Source organism: Vanessa atalanta, chromosome 21, assembly GCF_905147765.1.
Source record: "Vanessa atalanta chromosome 21, ilVanAtal1.2, whole genome shotgun sequence".
Classification (NCBI taxonomy): domain Eukaryota; kingdom Metazoa; phylum Arthropoda; class Insecta; order Lepidoptera; family Nymphalidae; genus Vanessa; species Vanessa atalanta.
Genome location: NC_061891.1, coordinates 9,557,213 through 9,570,379, shown reverse-complemented (window position 1 = coordinate 9,570,379; position 13,167 = coordinate 9,557,213). Strand labels below are relative to the sequence as shown.

Below are 13,167 nucleotides of genomic sequence, written 5' to 3'. Positions count from 1 at the left end.
AACCGAAACTGATGATGTTATGAAGCAAGCTCGAACTAAAAGTAAGGACGTAGGCTACTTTTTGTGCCTAACATTTAATGACCAAACAATCAAATGGAGGTCAAATAAAGCCGCGGAAGATTAATATACACTATGATTTTCTTCCAAGTGTACTGCATCTTGTATTAAGATGTAACTGTTACTATATCCGTATTAGTATGTCACTGTATATTCGTATAATAATTGTACAACGTCATCGGAAGAGACTAGAGTCTGAGACGCAGGATCAGCCTAGTTCAGGCGCTTGTACTCATAGAATAAGTACGTACAAATTGTAATATGTTAACGCCTTCATTATTTAAATTACTCAAACTTCACAACACTTAACTTTACACTATAACACTTTAATTATCAACGTTAGGATTTTAATTATAGTAAAAAAAAAACACTTAATATTTATTAGTTAACACTTCTCTCTCGTTTGTGTCCAGTCAAACGAATGGCTAGTTGTCCGACTCTAATTATAAGCTTAATTTCTAGTCAAAATAAAAACCGTATTATTAATCAAAATAAATATTTAAATCTAAACGGAAAGAATCAATTGAAATACTAAAATATTTTAAGGATATAGTTTGTGATTTATTAAAGTATCGTATATTTCTGCAATGTATTAAAATCTAAATACCTAAAGTCGGTAACAAATATTATTCATAAGTTATGATACAATATCCTTGTACATTATTTGGTTATGGTTATTTATTAATAAATAAAAATAAATATTCTGCTATAAGTTTAAAGAAATTAGGTTTTAAACAAAAACCTTACCCCATTTAGTGTTTATTGTTATTCTAACCTAAGGCTAACCTTAACTCATAGGGCATAATTCATTCGGATTACAATTTCCAAGTCCTAGATTTAAACCCGGATTATATAAATAAGTACTTCTTAAGAGCTTGATAATTTTTGCACTACTTGGAAATAACATGTAATATGTACGTAATATTATTAAAGAATTTACATTAAGAATTTCCGTAGACGAAATCGACCAACATCAAAATTAATATTTGTTTTATTCACAGAAGATTTATTAAAAATTTGACCTTAATTACATATACAAATTAAAATAGTTACTCTACAAATCATGACCGCGTGGAATGGTGGCAAGAATGCTAGCAGCGTTTGTTCGTTGAATCGCAATACCGATCCTCTGTGCAAAAAGTGAGGCCCTTCTGTCACCAATGGACGCAATAAGGCGATGTGTTATACTTTTAATAAAGTTTTTTGCACTGTTACTTAATACTCTAAGTGTTTCAACTACAAATTGAACCCAGATATCATTTGGAATATGCGACGAATATTTGGATAATATTTTTGCTTTAATATACCTAGTTTTATTTTTTATTTGTGCGATATTGTCTAAAAATAATAAATTTGATTGATGTGGATTTTTTTTTTATTTTTATTTATTATTTATGTTGTTCTTTAAATACATTAAGTTAAATTTAATAAAGGAATGAAAAATATTAAAGTATATTCATTTAAGCTTAATATATGTTCCATGATAGTGAATACACTGTTATATTTTATTAATAAGTTTTATTGTAATCGTACAAAGTTAAATCTTTACTAAAACAAAATAATGACCGCCCCCGGGTGGGCTCGAACCACCAACCTTTCGGTTAACAGCCGAACGCGCTAGCCGATTGCGCCACGGAGGCTTATGAATAATTCAATAAATACATATAGCACAAGCAGCTGACATTGCGTACCAACAATATTTTTGTGTTCTGTTTGTGGTATAAAAAGATGAATCGCCCCCGGGTGGGCTCGAACCACCAACCTTTCGGTTAACAGCCGAACGCGCTAGCCAATTGCGCCACGGAGGCTCTTATCAGATTTGTTATAATACGCTAACAATTAGGAATCATTACTAGTATAACCATATGTGAGTTTTAGTTGTTCAAACTTCTTGCAACAATGAGTTTTTAATTAAAGTTTGTATTTAATTTAAATATTAAAACATATTAAAATTTAAAAATAGAACGATAGAGTCATCTCGGATTAGAATACTATAATATTTAAGAGCGTAGTTTGTAAGCGTGGGAATTTATTTAAGAACACACACATAGGTACTTGCCAATAATACAGTTGCATTGTGCAGTGTATCGTACGCATCCCCGGATACAATTAGTTGCTTGTTTTAGGTGCATCGAATAAATTAAATTTTCATTGCGCGTTCATAAAATAGGATTTAAAAAAATACATTTAATTACGAGTAATGTATTAGCTATAAGGTTGTCACTCGCAAACACAATTATAAAAGGAAAAAATATTAAAAGGAAGATTTATATAATGACGCTCTTACGTCTTTACCATCCAAACGATCGACTTGGTATTTTGCATACACACTGTCTCGGGTACCAAAGAGATTATATCACACAGTACCAAATACCAATCCCACGTAAGCGTAGCCGCGGTTGAAAACTAGTTTATCAAAAATTTGAGACTATTTTATGAGTATCATATTATTCAATCAATCTTGGAACCGGTTTCACCCATATTTAAGGATTTATACTAATTTTGAAATTTAAGGGGTGATAGTAACGCGGACGGTATACCTCCTTAAATATAGAGTAATTTACTCTTCAGAGACTACGCTCTATGAATGTATCTTTTAAATAAATCTTTAGTGCAGTTTTAAGTTGACGCTTTTGATGATAAAAGATAAAATCGTATCTACTTTGAAATTATTTGTAACAATATTTTTATTATTTAATTTTGTTAGATTTTTTATAGAGACTTGTCAGGATATTCTTAAAAATAATTTCCATCTCTTTATTACTTTATTATATTTTAAAGTTACAAGACAATAAAATATTATATATGAAGCACAAATATTTATTTAACCATTATAATAGCTGTAGTAACCGTAATATTGTATCAATTAATATTTACTTTAACACCAATTACCTTAATGCTATCTTTGTATTTTGATACTTGCAAAAACCATTCATATATCATCATCAATAATTTGACAACATTAGCAGCCTGTAAATTTCCCACTGCTGGGCTAAGGCCTCCTCTCCCTTTGAGGAGTAGGTTTGGAGCATATTCCACCACTCTGCGCCAATGCGGATTGGTGGAATACACATGTGGCAGAATTTCGTTGAAATTAGATACATGCAGGTTGCCTCACAATGGTTTCCTTCACTGCCGAGCGCGAAATGAATTATAAACACAAATTTGACAAGCAATATCAATAATTATATTTTACCAAAAAATTATATCGTACCTAAAATGTTAACCTTGCTGCTCGCGCATCTTACCGATCACCATGGGTTTTTTTTATGTCAAAGGTGGCAAACGAGCAGGAGGCTCACCTGATGGAAAGTGACTACCACCGTCCATGGACATCTGCAACACCTGGGGGCTTCCAGGTGCGTTGCCGGCCTTTCAGGAAAGAGTACGTAGTAGTATTCTTTTCTTGAAGGTTCCCAAGTCGTATCGGTTCGGAAAAACCGCCGGCGAAAACTGATAGTGGTTGTGCGGGTTCAAGCTCATTTTTTTGTTTTTTCTTTAACAAGGAGGAAATGCATTTACGCATGCCGCCCGGTTGGGGGACCGGGACGGGTATGTAGGACTCAACCGGGAACTAATGCCCCGTGCCAGGGCACGCTAGTGCTAATGCCCTGTCCTACCTACTAAAACCATCCGCAACCAAACAAACCGCAAACCAACGCCCTGCGGCAGATAAGATGGTAGGCTCCGCCGCTGACCGCCGGTGTAATACACCTGGTAGGCTCGAGTAGCGAGCCCTCCCACTCCCTCCTAGCCAACGAGGCCACTCACATGGTCCACCCTGACGCCGATCAGGGTCGTACCAGGAGCAGCTCCACGGCATTCCTCCCACTAGTCTTAGCCGTGGCCGACGAGCAAGCTCAAGCCGGCCCCGTTGCCCAGGGGACACCACGAGGAGGTGACTGACATGTACCCCATGGGTTCAAACTCAGACACGACCTCTGAATTTTCAAATGCTTAATATTTATTATTAATTCAGCTCGTGCTCAGCGGTTAAGCAAAGCATTGAGATTAAATCTGCATGTGTGTGTAATCTTAATGGAACTCTGCCTCATATCCACTGACATGCATTGGAGCAGCGTGGTGGATTAAGCTCGAAGCCCAGCAGTGGGAAATTTACAGGCTGTTGCTTTGTGTTATGTTCGTTCTGTTTAATATTGTTTTGCTGTTTAATAAACACTAAGGGTAAAACTAAGAATAAAAGACGAATTTATGTCGTTACGACTCGGATGTTAACGGTTTTTAGATAAGAGAAGTAAAGTTTGTTTGAGACGAACTATTTTACCATTAAAAAAACGATTTACATATCTGAAAAATAAACAGGCGAAGTATACTTTACTTAATCTGAACAAAAAATAGCAACCGATGATGGAGATTTTTTATTGTTTATATTAAAGGTTTGTTTGTTAATTGTTTCAACAGGCCGTTTGATGGTAATTGTAAACTAGGCAAGAGAGAGATAGATACAGACTTTGCGTAAACATCGGAGCTGTAAAAATTTTATTTTAACATTCCTTATATCACCAATGCGTCACCAATATTGGGAGTTATGATGCTATATCCCCTGTGTCTGTAATGACACTCAAAATCATAATATACATTATTTAAGTAGGCTTTTTTTTACAAGCACTTTTGAATCCTCATTTAACAAACTATTTAAAGTAAAGCTATCACCAGTTCGGAATGTAGATTCTACCGAGAACAACCGGCAAGAAACTCAGTAGTTACTCTTTTTCAACAGCTAAAAATACAGTCATGTTAGTTAAATACAACTACAACAAAATATATGTATGTTATGACTCCTGTCTGGAAGTCAACAAGCATTAACTCCACGCTTTTTTATCATCTATATAATCTTGTATCGAATAATATACCTTCTTTACCAATGTATTTTTTCCAAATGATTTGAATTTATGAAACGGTAATGTTAAAACACTCTCTTGCCTTCAAATCAGAACACAATAATATATGATGAGTGGGGGGAGTGGGGTTTATCTACCCAGATGGGCGTGCACAAAGATGTTATATATATTTTGCCGGTGATAACACTAGACCAATCAAATCACAACATTGACACTTTGTAGATTACCCGATGCTGATATCTAAGTACTCGCCCTAGTATCCCTTCGCACTCTTGGTAAGAGACATCTTTGAAAATATGACGTGATGCTGATAATATAATAAATAAAACAGTATGTTTAAATGAAATAAAAATCGCCCCCGGGTGGGCTCGAACCACCAACCTTTCGGTTAACAGCCGAACGCGCTAGCCGATTGCGCCACGGAGGCTTCTTTTGTTATTTGTTAATATAGCTATAACATATACTGGAAATTTAATTCAACTATATTTACTAACAGCAACAAAAGAATAAACGCCCCCGGGTGGGCTCGAACCACCAACCTTTCGGTTAACAGCCGAACGCGCTAGCCAATTGCGCCACGGAGGCTCGTGATATACTAACTAAAAATCAATAACGAATACAATTGTATTTTTGTTTTTACTTGTAACTTACAAATTTCATAATGACTATTTGCACAGCTAGTAATACAAGCCAGATTATACAATGTTTAAGTGAATACTTTATTACTTAACTATTATTGGATACGTAGGTAGGAGGAGTGAGAAATAGTCCACGTAACACCTGCTGAAATTAGCCATGCAAGAAATACGAAACATTCCTGACGTCACCAATGTGCCATCAAACTTGGGAACGAGGAAGTTATGTCCCTTGTGCCGTTTATTACACCGAGCCACTGACCATTTCAACCGAAAACCAACGAAGTAGTGATGTTTAGTGGTAGAATATGTGGTCACTGTCATGTACCCAGTAGGCAAACCAAATAAAATAAGAACAGTATGTGGGCGTTCATTGTCAATTTGCTAAAGATTGATGTGATAGATTCCGCTACAAAGTCAGATCCAAGAAGGTACAGTAGATAGATAACGTGGCTACATGCCTTATCCGAAAAATATCAGAATATTCCAAGTATAGATACTTTTTATCACAGTAAGTTTTATTACAGTAACAGTAAACTGATAAAAAACTCGAAAGGTTAAAGACATACGGTTGGAACGAAGATACTTTCGCTATTTATTATGTGTTTAATGTCAGACACAATAAAACTAATTAAAAAAAAATTGAGAAGAATTATATGTCAAAAAATAAGCTTAGATAAAACCGTCAATGAAAGAAAGGGAAAGAGAGAAAGAAAAAGTAGGTATAATGCTTTTTCCTTACGCGACGAGTTGCCAGCTTACTCGACTGTGAGCCAAATAAAAGAATTTCGTTCCAAAAATCATTTAAAAACGTGTTATATTACGTATATATACACAAAGACTCAGAGCACTTCATCAAATCCGATAAGCCCTCCGGTGTTACAGACGTCCATGGGCTGGTAGTCAATTTCCATCAGGTGCCATCTCGTTTGTAACAAAAGCCTTTAAAAAAATGCCACTGATACGGAGCGTTCTGATCTGATAATGATCTCAAAATGTCTCGCTACCACAGACGGGGTGCTTCACTAGATTACAAATAACAAGGCACTATTTACATAGACGCGCAGACTTAAATTAATCAAAACAATGTGACATTAAACCAGCAACGGAAAATGTGTAAATTTTTTTATCACCCGTGCTCAACTGAGTTTGAACCAAGTGTCATCTCGATCTGTTATTCACCTAATAACTAAATAGTATGAAAAGTAATGTTTAGATATCAATGAACTATATTTTAGTTGCGTTCTTTGAAAGAAATAAAAAGATTTCCAATTAATTATTAAGATTTTTTTAATATGCTTAGATATTGCTTAGACAGGCGTATGTATGTACACAGATCACCAACACATGTCTGCATTTTTGGCGAACTAACCAACATTTTATTTTATTCTGTTAACGTATTAAAACAACTTTACCGTTCCAAATAAAAACAATAAATTATGTTTACTAAAACTGAGGTTTTTTTAAGCAAAATTGATAATAATTATACAATTAGAAAATTCAATAAAATTTTGCCCTTGTTTATCTAGATAAAAATCTCATTAAGAGAGAATCTAAAATCATATTGACAATAGTAATAAATAAATATTATTCTCGAAAATGAAACTCTTGAAAGTATTGTGAATGCCATATGGAATAAAAAAGTTTGTGATTAAATCACTCGTATGTTAAAAAAGTATTAGTCAAAAAAGTTTCTACTAATGAATTATCTATTAAGAAAACTCTAGCTTATATAATAAATAAAGATTATCTTTTTTTTATACTGACTAGCTGAAAGAACTGCTAAACTAATATTCATAAAACTTTTACCAGAAAACGCAGCGCGTTTTAGAAAATCTACATTAATATATGTTACCTCTTCACGCTTAAACCATTGAACCGAGTTTTTTTTATGGCATTGGTTGGCTTACAGCTCATAGACAAAGGCGCTGTAAGAAATATTAACCATTCCTTACAACAACTATGCGCCACCAACCTTGGGAACTAAGATGTTATGTCCCCTGTACCTGTGATTAAATTGGTTCACTCACCCTACTTACCGAAACACAACAACAACACAGAATACTGTTATTTGGCGGTAGAATATCTGAGGAGTGGATGGTACCTACACAGACGGGCTCGCATAAAGCCCTACCACCAAGTAAATTTAATAGATGAAATTTGGTAATGAGAGAGTTTGAGTTCCGGTAAAGGACTAAAATGAAGCGACACAGTTTTTGTGCTATAAGTAATGTTTTATAAACTAAGCCGCGGGTAAAGGATGTTCAGTTGGTTATTATAAAAGTGTCACCAGCATTAAAAGTACATTTTTGTTATGTTATAGAAGCCTTTTACGTTCCTCTTTAATAGAATTTCGCACATAAAACGTCTTTATGATTTAAAACACAGCATTGAATTAATATGGAATATTTTTCCTCGAGTCTCAATCGTGGGACGAAGATGGAGACAAAACTGAGCCATTCCGTTGACAAATACATTTCCCCTCGATTTCCTTCAATTTGATGGAGTGTCGCGAGGCGTAGTAAATGACTCACAATTTTCTTACGATCTATGAAACTGGAGTCAGACAGCTCGCTATAAAATAAAGCGCGAGTTCAATGACCTTATAGGAATCAATTACGAATTAATTTAAATAGTTTTTTATATTTTAAAATCGAATGAGTTCGTCGTGTTAAACAAGCTTGATATATAATATTATGTATTGTCTCTTTTTTGAGGTCGATATGAAAATCTAAATATTCATATGTTATATAAACGTTTATAGCTTATAATTGAAAAGTAAAATTTTTTAAGCAGTGGGTAGAGGGCGTAAATTTTAATTCTAGATCAAACCTGGAAAAGTGTCTGAATTCTTACGCTAAATTCGTATTTATAAGTCATTTCATACTTGAAGCTGAAGAAAACTGTGCGTGTGTGTGAATAAAAACCCACTGTAATTTTTTTTCTTGGAAATACTCCAATGTACTTCTATACATATATTGCTTATCACCAGAAGAGAATGACCTACCAGTGTAATGTTATCAAGGAATAATATTATAAAGAAACTCTTTTCAAGTCTCTGTCTTATAGGTATAGCTAAGCTTTGCTAGTCAAATATTACCATACACAAACATACATTTTACTCAAATTATATATAAAACTTATCAAATTGACTTATCTGAAATCAAAGCAAAATTAGAATTAACAAATATGTTTTATAAATATTGATCGTTGACAATGAATAGATATCATCATCATTTTATTTATTTATTTAAGATTCACCAGTGGTAAATACATCAACACGTACAAAGGTATACAATTTTAATACAACTTAAAACTAAATGCATTACCTATTAAGGTGAATACCACTTGCAAAGATAAAGTTGGAGATGACAAACTTACAAATAATTAATTGTTAGTAAATCAAGGTTAAAAATGACAAGAATTAACAATAATAGTAAAATAATAACATACAAATATAAACAAAATAAATTAGTTTGCTGACAATTTTGACAATATTTTTTTGTGGAACTTGTTTGATGAGTCTCCAAAAGGGTCTAAAACAGCACTGTGCTCATTCAAAATCGTCGTCGTCGTCATTCATTATCATTTCACCCGGAAGTTCATTGAAGGTGAAAGGCCTCCTCCAAAGTTCTTCTCAACAGCCGCTCCCCGTATCGAGCGGCTTCTCGCGACCCTCACCAGATCGTCAATCTACCTTGTAAGGGGCCTGCTCATGCTGCGTTTTCCGTTTCGTGGTCGACACTCGAGACACTTTTCTGCCCCAACGGCCGTCGGTTCTACGAGCTATATGTATGAGATAGAGGAGTTCTAAGTAATTTTTGTCATCGCTATAACAACCATTACAAGTTCTTAGACAATTACCTTTTTTTGCGTCAATAATTTACCATAGTGGTCCAGCTCTAAATATATAATAATTTTCTATTTAATAAACCAGCTCTTGTCTTCTAAAATACATTATTTACTTATTTAGTTTTCTCCGTATTCCCTAAAAATATTATTCTAGGTAAATGGGTTATTTTCATGAGCGATACACCGCATCCATCATTTAACGCCATATTGTATTTTACATCTTTATTTTAAGGAATATTCAAGAATTTTTCATCGAGTTATGCTATACTTTTATATTTTAAATTTAACCTTGTGGTAGAGAAACTTTCCCTCCCACCGTTAACTATTGAAATCTATATCTAATAAATCCTTGAGATGTTACTCCCATTGGAAAAGATTACAAAAATCATGATACGTAATCAAGGTAAAAATGTTAGAACGTTACAAATATCCACAGGATTAGTTAGATGTAAATGATATCGTAATAATTATAAAGTCTTGTATGAAATCGAAAACGATAAAAACACTCCATGTTCGCCATACTTCCCCAGGGGAGACTCTTTCCTAAGCCTCTCCTTACGCCTATCTCTAGGCCTAAGGATTTACGCAAATCCAATTTTAAAGAATATATATAAGGAACATTAATGTCTAACTTTAATTTTATACGATTTATAATGATAAATTGCGATTATTTTTTTTATTCAAAATTTCCCTTATAGTATTATTGGTGTTATCAAAATCATCCCTGTCAAATCAAAATATTCTTTATTCGAGTAGTTTTATAAAATCTCTTTTGAATCTTAATGTTACCAGTATTTAAATAAATTTAAAGCTGGTTCCAAATGTAGAGTCTACCGATAAGGACTAACAAAAAACTAAGTAATTACTCTTTTCTACTCATTTTGTTACAATGTTTATAACAATATAATATAATTAAGTTTATCAATTATATTATATTATGAATGTGTAAATAATAAAATATATTACATTTAAATTATAAATGAGGTCCAGGTTAGGTTTTTTTGATCACTAAATATAATCTTTTATTGAGTAATAGGCCTTCTCTATCAAAATGTTTTACATTTAAGAAGATCTATATTATTGGGAACATACGTACACAACCAATATTATTTTTAAAACAATGTGATGCAACGGTATATATACTCTTACTATGAAGTATTCCAAGGAGTCTCGAGCTCCAAGATTATAAATAGATCGGACAGCTGTTTTTGTGAAATATGTCGTTATCTATTTAATTATGTTTTACGCTTCGCGGATGATTCACTGGAGTATTTTAATAGATAAGACAAGAGCCTCCGTGGCGCAATCGGCTAGCGCGTTCGGCTGTTAACCGAAAGGTTGGTGGTTCGAGCCCACCCGGGGGCGATTTATATTTTTGTATAGTAAACAAAACCCTAAACTATTGTTGCAACTTAATGCCAGTTGCTTGTGCTATGTGTATTTATTGAATTATTAAAAAGCCTCCGTGGCGCAATCGGCTAGCGCGTTCGGCTGTTAACCGAAAGGTTGGTGGTTCGAGCCCACCCGGGGGCGATTTCATTTTTGTAGAAATCAATAAAATTTCCAATAAAAATATCTTAGGACAACGATAAAAGTGGTTCATCATCATAGTCATGGCTTATTTCGGGTACAACAACCAATACAAGCAGCAATCATTTGTATTGTTGTGTTCCGGTTTGAAGGGTTAGTGAGCTAGAGTAACCACAGGTACAAGGGACTTAAGTAAGGTAAGTGGTTTACCATCAGATGACCCATTTACATGTCTCCCTACATATTTAAAAAAAAAAGAGTAACGATCAAAACCTGGTCTAGGAATAACTGAATTGCCCAAAATATATATTGGCATGAATTAAAATACTCCAAAATGGATATCCGTTGACAGCAAAACGGTCGATAGTATCCCGCTATGAAAATTTATATTTCCTCTTTTATTTACAATTTCTTCTCGCCCAAAAATAAACCAGAATCCGTAATGACGCCACTAGGGAGTTCATTCGATACGTCGGTAAACTGGTGACCTGACTTAAAAATGTATGTGATAAATCTTTGAAAATAAATGAATGATTCGGTAGATTTTAAGGTCAGATTAATACAAGTTTAAAATGGTTGAATTTTTTTAGAGTGAAAATTTTATGATTGGATATTATTATACAAAATTATGGATATCGTTTTATATAATTTTAGCTGAACATATGGCTAAAACTTTACCTATATCACACAAACCGACCGCCTCATTTTACTCCCACGGGGGGTGAATTAAAAAAAAGTATCCTATGTCATTCCCGGGGACTTAAACTATTTTCATACCCAATTTCATATAAGTCAGTTCAGCGTTGTAAGCGTGAAGAGGCAGCAAACAGAGTTACTTTCGCGTTTATAATATAAGTAAATGTAGATTGGGGATAAATGCCTTCTTGTAGTGTATTAATAACACAGAATCGGCCTCTTCAACCATAAGACTAAGATTACTCCAAGTAACAATATAATTAAATTTACTATTTTTTTAAAACTAGCTATCGCCCGCGGCTTTGCTCGCGTTTTAGGGGGTTGATTGTCACGTGTTAGACAAAAAGTGGCCTATGTCCTTCCTTGCAGTTCGAGTTTGCTTCATACCAAATTGAATAAAATTCGGTTCATTGGTTTGGTAGTGAAAGAGCGACAGACAGACAGACAGAGTTACTTTCACATTTATAATAATAATAATATAGATTTGTAGACAGGCAGCAAATAGGACGCCTTATGGCCAGTAGTCACCACCGACACGGTGTCAATAATTAGTTAAACAAAACGAAGTAATTTTTATAACATAGTATATGTATATGTTACACGTATGAACTCTTTATTATGTCTAAGAATACTAAAATAATCCTTTTTATATTTTAAACATACAATAATTGTTAAATAGTTTATTTTTATCTGATTCACAAAAGCCTCCGTGGCGCAATCGGCTAGCGCGTTCGGCTGTTAACCGAAAGGTTGGTGGTTCGAGCCCACCCGGGGGCGATTATTGTTTTGTAGCAGTAAAATAATTATTACATTACCACTACAAATACGTATTCTAGTTATATTTACAATGTAATAACAAAGCCTCCGTGGCGCAATCGGCTAGCGCGTTCGGCTGTTAACCGAAAGGTTGGTGGTTCGAGCCCACCCGGGGGCGATTATTGTTTTGTAGCAGTAAAATAATTATTACATTACCACTACAAATACGTATTCTAGTTATATTTACAATGTAATAACAAAGCCTCCGTGGCGCAATCGGCTAGCGCGTTCGGCTGTTAACCGAAAGGTTGGTGGTTCGAGCCCACCCGGGGGCGATAATAATTTTGTACCAATCCATACCAAATTATTATAATATTACTTTATTGCATTTTCCAGAACATAAGCCACAACATATAAGAATAAAGCCACATTAATACGGGATCCAAGTTCCTATAAGTATCAGCTAATTGTACAAGCAACGGGACCATCAATTGAATTATTTTTATCAAAAATTGAGACCGAAGCATATTATAGTGTACAGTGCACTCACCTTTTTAATCCGACACAACCGGAAAGACAAGCGAAGAAAAGCCGTTGTGCCATTGAGTCTTTACGTGCTTTCCGAGGTACGTGTACAGACAAATTCCACTCTCTACTAAGAATTTCTAACTAAGAATTTCTCAACAGAAATACTCATTGACTTTTTATTGACCCCACATGGGATTAGAACCTAGAAACTTGATGCCAAATAGTCACGGAGCTAACTAAGTAGCCAGTCA

At 34.3% G+C, this 13,167-nt stretch overlaps 9 non-coding genes across 9 annotated transcripts; 5 read left to right on the top strand and 4 right to left on the bottom strand.

The window, feature by feature from the left end:
- Nucleotides 1–1,623: 1,623 nt before the first annotated feature.
- Trnan-guu lies at nt 1,624–1,697 on the bottom strand. Its single transcript has one exon. It is a non-coding gene; the product is annotated as a tRNA-Asn (tRNA).
- Nucleotides 1,698–1,791: 94 nt separating this feature from the next.
- Trnan-guu lies at nt 1,792–1,865 on the bottom strand. Its single transcript has one exon. It is a non-coding gene; the product is annotated as a tRNA-Asn (tRNA).
- Nucleotides 1,866–5,272: 3,407 nt separating this feature from the next.
- Nucleotides 5,273–5,346, bottom strand: Trnan-guu. The gene has a single exon. It is a non-coding gene; the product is annotated as a tRNA-Asn (tRNA).
- An 84-nt stretch (nt 5,347–5,430) lies between these two features.
- On the bottom strand, nt 5,431–5,504 carry Trnan-guu. The gene has a single exon. It is a non-coding gene; the product is annotated as a tRNA-Asn (tRNA).
- Nucleotides 5,505–10,697: 5,193 nt separating this feature from the next.
- Trnan-guu lies at nt 10,698–10,771 on the top strand. Its single transcript has one exon. It is a non-coding gene; the product is annotated as a tRNA-Asn (tRNA).
- Nucleotides 10,772–10,865: 94 nt separating this feature from the next.
- Nucleotides 10,866–10,939, top strand: Trnan-guu. Its single transcript has one exon. It is a non-coding gene; the product is annotated as a tRNA-Asn (tRNA).
- Nucleotides 10,940–12,335: 1,396 nt separating this feature from the next.
- On the top strand, nt 12,336–12,409 carry Trnan-guu. Its single transcript has one exon. It is a non-coding gene; the product is annotated as a tRNA-Asn (tRNA).
- Nucleotides 12,410–12,492: 83 nt separating this feature from the next.
- Nucleotides 12,493–12,566, top strand: Trnan-guu. Its single transcript has one exon. It is a non-coding gene; the product is annotated as a tRNA-Asn (tRNA).
- Nucleotides 12,567–12,649: 83 nt separating this feature from the next.
- Nucleotides 12,650–12,723, top strand: Trnan-guu. The gene has a single exon. It is a non-coding gene; the product is annotated as a tRNA-Asn (tRNA).
- The last annotated feature ends 444 nt before the right edge of the window (nt 12,724–13,167 follow it).